We start from the raw sequence: 8,593 nt of genomic DNA, 5'->3' as shown, positions 1-8,593 counted from the left end.
CTTAGCGCTCCGAATCTCCACTTGCATTTTCTACAGAAAGAGTGTTTCAGAACGGCTCAATCAAAACTAAGGTTCAACCCTTTTAGTTGAACAAACAGAACAGAAAGAAGTTTCACACAATTCTTCTGTGTAGTTTTTATTTGTAGACATTCTTTTTCCCAATATAGGCCTCTTAGCGCTCAGAATGTCCAATTGCAGTTTCTACAGAAAGAGTGTTTCAGAACGGCTCAATCAAAAGTAAGGTTCAACTCTGTTAGTTGAATGCACAGAACAGAAAGAAATTTCATACAATGCTTCTGTGTAGTTTATATTTGAACATATTCTTTTTTCCACTATTACCCACTTAGCGCTACGAATGTCCAGTTGCATTTTCTACAGACAGAGTGTTTCAAAACTGCTCAATCAAAAGTATGGTTTAACTCTGTTAGCTGAATGCTCAGATCAGAAAGAAGTTTCACAGAATGCTTCTGTGTAGTTTATATTTGAATATATTCCTTTTTCCACTACTACGCTCTTAGCGCTCCAAATGTCCAGTTGCATTTTCTACAGAAAGAGTGTTCAGATCTGCTCAATCAAAAGTATGGTTTAACTCTGTTAGCTGAATGCACAGATCAGAAAGAAGTTTCACCGAATGATTCTGTGTAGTTTATATTTGAAGACATTCCTTTTTCCACTATTACCCGCTTAGCGCTCCGAATCTCCACTTGCATTTTCTACAAAAAGAGTGTTTCATAACTGCTCAATCAAAAATATGTTTTATCTCTGTTAACTGAATTTACAGATCAGAATTAAGTTTCACAGAATGCATCTGTGTAGTTTTTATTTGAAGATATTCTTTTTCCCAATGTAGGCCTCTTAGCGCTTAGCATGTCCAATTGCAGTTTCTACAGAAAGAGTGTTTCAGAACGGCTCAATCAAAAGTAAGGTTCAACTCTGTTAGCTGAATGCACAGAACAGAAAGGGTTTTCACAGAATGCTACTGTGTAGTTTATATTTGAATATATTCCTTTTTCCACTATTACCCTCTTAGCGCTCCGAATGTCACTTGCATTTTCTACAGAAAGAGTGTTCAGAACTGCGCAATCAAAAGTATGGTTTAACTCTGTTAGCTTAATGAACATATCAGAAATAAGTTTCACACAATGCTTCTGTGTAGTTTTTATTTGAAGATATTATTTTTCCCAATAGAGTCCTCTTAGCGCTCAGAATGTCCAATTGCAGTTTCTACAGAAAGAGTGTTTCAGAAAGGCTCAATCAAAAGTAAGGTTCAACTCTGTTAGTTGAATGCACAGAACAGAAAGAAGTTTCATACAATGCTTCTGTGTAGTTTATATTTGAACATATTCTTTTCTCCACTATTACCCACTTAGCGCTACGAATGTCCAGTTGCATTTTCTACAGACAGAGTGTTTCAAAACTGCTCAATCAAAAGTATGGTTTAACTCTGTTAGCTGAATGCTCAGATCAGAAAGAAGTTTCACAGAATGTTTCTGTGTAGTTTATATTTGAATATATTCCTTTTTCCACTACAACTCTCTTAGCGCTCCAAATGTCCAGTTGCATTTTCTACAGAAAGAGTGTTCAGATCTGCTCAATCAAAAGTATGGTTTAATTCTGTTAGCTGAATGCACAGATCAGAAAGAAGTTTCACAGAATGATTCTGTGTAGTTTATATTTGGAGACATTCCTTTTTCCACTATTACCCTCTTAGCGCTCCGAATCTCCACTTGCATTTTCTACAGAAAGAGTGTTTCAGAACGGCTCAATCAAAACTAAGGTTCAACTCTTTTAGTTGAACAAACAGAACAGAAAGAAGTTTCACACAATTCTTCTGTGTAGTTTTTAATTGTAGACATTCTTTTTCCCAATATAGGCCTCTTAGCGCTCAGAATGTCCAATTGCCGTTTCTACAGAAAGAGTGTTTCAGAACGGCTCAATCAAAAGTAAGGTTCAACTCTGTTAGTTGAATGCACAGAACAGAAAGAAATTTCATACAATGCTTCTGTGTAGTTTATATTTGAACATATTCTTTTTTCCACTATTACCCACTTAGCGCTACGAATGTCCAGTTGCATTTTCTACAGACAGAGTGTTTCAAAACTGCTCAATCAAAAGTATGGTTTAACTCTGTTAGCTGAATGCTCAGATCAGAAAGAAGTTTCACAGAATGCTTCTGTGTAGTTTATATTTGAATATATTCCTTTTTCCACTACTACGCTCTTAGCGCTCCAAATGTCCAGTTGCATTTTCTACAGAAAGAGTGTTCAGATCTGCTCAATCAAAAGTATGGTTTAACTCTGTTAGCTGAATGCACAGATCAGAAAGAAGTTTCACCGAATGATTCTGTGTAGTTTATATTTGAAGACATTCCTTTTTCCACTATTACCCGCTTAGCGCTCCGAATCTCCACTTGCATTTTCTACAAAAAGAGTGTTTCATAACTGCTCAATCAAAAATATGTTTTATCTCTGTTAACTGAATTTACAGATCAGAATTAAGTTTCACAGAATGCATCTGTGTAGTTTTTATTTGAAGATATTCTTTTTCCCAATGTAGGCCTCTTAGCGCTTAGCATGTCCAATTGCAGTTTCTACAGAAAGAGTGTTTCAGAACGGCTCAATCAAAAGTAAGGTTCAACTCTGTTAGTTGAATGCACAGAACAGAAAGAGTTTTCACAGAATGCTACTGTGTAGTTTATATTTGAATATATTCCTTTTTCCACTATTACCCTCTTAGCGCTCCAAATGTCACTTGCATTTTCTACAGAAAGAGTGTTCAGAACTGCGCAATCAAAAGTATGGTTTAACTCTGTTAGCTTAATGAACATATCAGAAATAAGTTTCACACAATGCTTCTGTGTAGTTTTTATTTGAAGATATTATTTTTCCCAATAGAGTCCTCTTAGCGCTCAGAATGTCCAATTGCAGTTTCTACAGAAAGAGTGTTTCAGAAAGGCTCAATCAAAAGTAAGGTTCAACTCTGTTAGTTGAATGCACAGAACAGAAAGAAGTTTCATACAATGCTTCTGTGTAGTTTATATTTGAACATATTCTTTTCTCCACTATTACCCACTTAGCGCTACGAATGTCCAGTTGCATTTTCTACAGACAGAGTGTTTCAAAACTGCTCAATCAAAAGTATGGTTTAACTCTGTTAGCTGAATGCTCAGATCAGAAAGAAGTTTCACAGAATGTTTCTGTGTAGTTTATATTTGAATATATTCCTTTTTCCACTACAACTCTCTTAGCGCTCCAAATGTCCAGTTGCATTTTCTACAGAAAGAGTGTTCAGATCTGCTCAATCAAAAGTATGGTTTAATTCTGTTAGCTGAATGCACAGATCAGAAAGAAGTTTCACAGAATGATTCTGTGTAGTTTATATTTGGAGACATTCCTTTTTCCACTATTACCCTCTTAGCGCTCCGAATCTCCACTTGCATTTTCTACAGAAAGAGTGTTTCAGAACGGCTCAATCAAAACTAAGGTTCAACTATTTTAGTTGAACAAACAGAACAGAAAGAAGTTTCACACAATTCTTCTGTGTAGTTTTTAATTGTAGACATTCTTTTTCCCAATATAGGCCTCTTAGCGCTCAGAATGTCCAATTGCCGTTTCTACAGAAAGAGTGTTTCAGAACGGCTCAATCAAAAGTAAGGTTCAACTCTGTTAGTTGAATGCACAGAACAGAAAGAAATTTCATACAATGCTTCTGTGTAGTTTATATTTGAACATATTCTTTTTTCCACTATTACCCACTTAGCGCTACGAATGTCCAGTTGCATTTTCTACAGACAGAGTGTTTCAAAACTGCTCAATCAAAAGTATGGTTTAACTCTGTTAGCTGAATGCTCAGATCAGAAAGAAGTTTCACAGAATGCTTCTGTGTAGTTTATATTTGAATATATTCATTTTTCCACTACTACGCTCTTAGCGCTCCAAATGTCCAGTTGAATTTTCTACAGAAAGAGTGTTCAGATCTCCTCAATCAAATGTATGTTTTAACTCTGTTAGCTGAATGCACAGATCAGAAAGAAGTTTCACAGAATGATTCTGTGTAGTTTATATTTGGAGACATTCCTTTTTCCACTATTACCATCTTAGCGCTCCGAATCTCCACTTGCATTTTCTACAGAAAGAGTGTTTCAGAACGGCTCAATCAAAACTAAGGTTCAACCCTTTTAGTTGAACAAACAGAACAGAAAGAAGTTTCACACAATTCTTCTGTGTAGTTTTTATTTGTAGACATTCTTTTTCCCAATATAGGCCTCTTAGCGCTCAGAATGTCCAATTGCAGTTTCTACAGAAAGAGTGTTTCAGAACGGCTCAATCAAAAGTAAGGTTCAACTCTGTTAGTTGAATGCACAGAACAGAAAGAAATTTCATACAATGCTTCTGTGTAGTTTATATTTGAACATATTCTTTTTTCCACTATTACCCACTTAGCGCTACGAATGTCCAGTTGCATTTTCTACAGACAGAGTGTTTCAAAACTGCTCAATCAAAAGTATGGTTTAACTCTGTTAGCTGAATGCTCAGATCAGAAAGAAGTTTCACAGAATGCTTCTGTGTAGTTTATATTTGAATATATTCCTTTTTCCACTACTACGCTCTTAGCGCTCCAAATGTCCAGTTGCATTTTCTACAGAAAGAGTGTTCAGATCTGCTCAATCAAAAGTATGGTTTAACTCTGTTAGCTGAATGCACAGATCAGAAAGAAGTTTCACCGAATGATTCTGTGTAGTTTATATTTGAAGACATTCCTTTTTCCACTATTACCCGCTTAGCGCTCCGAATCTCCACTTGCATTTTCTACAAAAAGAGTGTTTCATAACTGCTCAATCAAAAATATGTTTTATCTCTGTTAACTGAATTTACAGATCAGAATTAAGTTTCACAGAATGCATCTGTGTAGTTTTTATTTGAAGATATTCTTTTTCCCAATGTAGGCCTCTTAGCGCTTAGCATGTCCAATTGCAGTTTCTACAGAAAGAGTGTTTCAGAACGGCTCAATCAAAAGTAAGGTTCAACTCTGTTAGCTGAATGCACAGAACAGAAAGAGTTTTCACAGAATGCTACTGTGTAGTTTATATTTGAATATATTCCTTTTTCCACTATTACCCTCTTAGCGCTCCGAATGTCACTTGCATTTTCTACAGAAAGAGTGTTCAGAACTGCGCAATCAAAAGTATGGTTTAACTCTGTTAGCTTAATGAACATATCAGAAATAAGTTTCACACAATGCTTCTGTGTAGTTTTTATTTGAAGATATTATTTTTCCCAATAGAGTCCTCTTAGCGCTCAGAATGTCCAATTGCAGTTTCTACAGAAAGAGTGTTTCAGAAAGGCTCAATCAAAAGTAAGGTTCAACTCTGTTAGTTGAATGCACAGAACAGAAAGAAGTTTCATACAATGCTTCTGTGTAGTTTATATTTGAACATATTCTTTTCTCCACTATTACCCACTTAGCGCTACGAATGTCCAGTTGCATTTTCTACAGACAGAGTGTTTCAAAACTGCTCAATCAAAAGTATGGTTTAACTCTGTTAGCTGAATGCTCAGATCAGAAAGAAGTTTCACAGAATGCTTCTGTGTAGTTTATATTTGAATATATTCCTTTTTCCACTACTACGCTCTTAGCGCTCCAAAAGTCCAGTTGCATTTTCTACAGAAAGAGTGTTCAGATCTGCTCAATCAAAAGTATGGTTTAACTCTGTTAGCTGAATGCACAGATCAGAAAGAAGTTTCACCGAATGATTCTGTGTAGTTTATATTTGAAGACATTCCTTTTTCCACTATTACCCTCTTAGCGCTCCGAATCTCCACTTGCATTTTCTACAAAAAGAGTGTTTCATAACTGCTCAATCAAAAATATGTTTTATCTCTGTTAACTGAATTTACAGATCAGAAATAAGTTTCACAGAATGCATCTGTGTAGTTTTTATTTGAAGATATTCTTTTTCCCAATGTAGGCCTCTTAGCCCTTAGCATGTCCAATTGCAGTTTCTACAGAAAGAGTGTTTCAGAACGGCTCAATCAAAAGTAAGGTTCAACTCTGTTAGCTGAATGCACAGAACAGAAAGAGTTTTCACAGAATGCTACTGTGTAGTTTATATTTGAATATATTCCTTTTTCCACTATTACCCTCTTAGCGCTCCGAATGTCCACTTGCATTTTCTACAGAAAGAGTGTTCAGAACTGCGCAATCAAAAGTATGGTTTAACTCTGTTAGCTTAATGAACATATCAGAAATAAGTTTCACACAATGCTTCTGTGTAGTTTTTATTTGAAGATATTATTTTTCCCAATAGAGGCCTCTTAGCGCTCAGAATGTCCAATTGCAGTTTCTACAGAAAGAGTGTTTCAGAAAGGCTCAATCAAAAGTAAGGTTCAACTCTGTTAGTTGAATGCACAGAACAGAAAGAAGTTTCATACAATGCTTCTGTGTAGTTTATATTTGAACATATTCTTTTCTCCACTATTACCCACTTAGCGCTACGAATGTCCAGTTGCATTTTCTACAGACAGAGTGTTTCAAAACTGCTCAATCAAAAGTATGGTTTAACTCTGTTAGCTGAATGCTCAGATCAGAAAGAAGTTTCACAGAATGCTTCTGTGTAGTTTATATTTGAATATATTCCTTTTTCCACTACTACTCTCTTAGCGCTCCAAATGTCCAGTTGCATTTTCTCCAGAAAGAGTGTTCAGATCTGCTGAATCAAAAGTATGGTTTAACTCTGTTAGCTGAATGCACAGATCAGAAAGAAGTTTCACAGAATGATTCTGTGTAGTTTATATTTGGAGACATTCCTTTTTCCACTATTACCCTCTTAGCGCTCCGAATCTCCACTTGCATTTTCTACATAAAGAGTGTTTCAGAACGGCTCAATCAAAACTAAGGTTCAACTCTTTTAGTTGAACAAACAGAACAGAAAGAATTTTCACACAATTCTTCTGTGTAGTTTTTATTTGTAGACATTCTTTTTCCCAATATAGGCCTCTTAGCGCTCAGAATGTCCAATTGCAGTTTCTACAGAAAGAGTGTTTCAGAACGGCTCAATCAAAAGTAAGGTTCAACTCTGCTAGTTGAATGCACAGAACAGCAAGAAGTTTCACAGAATGCTTCTGTGTAGTTTATATTTGAACATATTCTTTTTTCCACTATTACCCACTTAGCGCTACGAATGTCCAGTTGCATTTTCTACAGACAGAGTGTTTCAAAACTGCTCAATCAAAAGCATGGTTTAACTCTGTTAGCTGAATGCTCAGATCAGAAAGAAGTTTCACAGAATGCTTCTGTGTAGTTTATATTTGAATATATTCCTTTTTCCACTAGTACTCTCTTAGCGCTCCAAATGTCCAGTTGCATTTTCTACAGAAAGAGTGTTCAGATCTGCTCAATCAAAAGTATGGTTTAACTCTGTTAGCTGAATGCACAGATCAGAAAGAAGTTTCACCGAATGATTCTGTGTAGTTTATATTTGAAGACATTCCTTTTTCCACTATTACCCGCTTAGCGCTCCGAATCTCCACTTGCATTTTCTACAAAAAGAGTGTTTTATAACTGCTCAATCAAAAATATGTTTTATCTCTGTTAACTGAATTTACAGATCAGAATTAAGTTTCACAGAATGCATCTGTGTAGTTTTTATTTGAAGATATTCTTTTTCCCAATGTAGGCCTCTTAGCGCTTAGCATGTCCAATTGCAGTTTCTACAGAAAGAGTGTTTCAGAACGGCTCAATCAAAAGTAAGGTTCAACTCTGTTAGCTGAATGCACAGAACAGAAAGAGTTTTCACAGAATGCTACTGTGTAGTTTATATTTGAATATATTCCTTTTTCCACTATTACCCTCTTAGCGCTCCGAATGTCACTTGCATTTTCTACAGAAAGAGTGTTCAGAACTGCGCAATCAAAAGTATGGTTTAACTCTGTTAGCTTAATGAACATATCAGAAATAAGTTTCACACAATGCTTCTGTGTAGTTTTTATTTGAAGATATTATTTTTCCCAATAGAGTCCTCTTAGCGCTCAGAATGTCCAATTGCAGTTTCTACAGAAAGAGTGTTTCAGAAAGGCTCAATCAAAAGTAAGGTTCAACTCTGTTAGTTGAATGCACAGAACAGAAAGAAGTTTCATACAATGCTTCTGTGTAGTTTATATTTGAACATATTCTTTTCTCCACTATTACCCACTTAGCGCTACGAATGTCCAGTTGCATTTTCTACAGACAGAGTGTTTCAAAACTGCTCAATCAAAAGTATGGTTTAACTCTGTTAGCTGAATGCTCAGATCAGAAAGAAGTTTCACAGAATGCTTCTGTGTAGTTTATATTTGAATATATTCCTTTTTCCACTACTACGCTCTTAGCGCTCCAAAAGTCCAGTTGCATTTTCTACAGAAAGAGTGTTCAGATCTGCTCAATCAAAAGTATGGTTTAACTCTGTTAGCTGAATGCACAGATCAGAAAGAAGTTTCACCGAATGATTCTGTGTAGTTTATATTTGAAGACATTCCTTTTTCCACTATTACCCTCTTAGCGCTCCGAATCTCCACTTGCATTTTCTACAAAAAGAGTGTTTCATAACTGCTCAATC

Source organism: Symphalangus syndactylus, chromosome 7 (genome assembly GCF_028878055.3).
Source record: "Symphalangus syndactylus isolate Jambi chromosome 7, NHGRI_mSymSyn1-v2.1_pri, whole genome shotgun sequence".
NCBI classification, from domain to species: Eukaryota; Metazoa; Chordata; class Mammalia; order Primates; family Hylobatidae; genus Symphalangus; species Symphalangus syndactylus.
Note: the sequence above shows the minus strand (reverse complement) of the source record.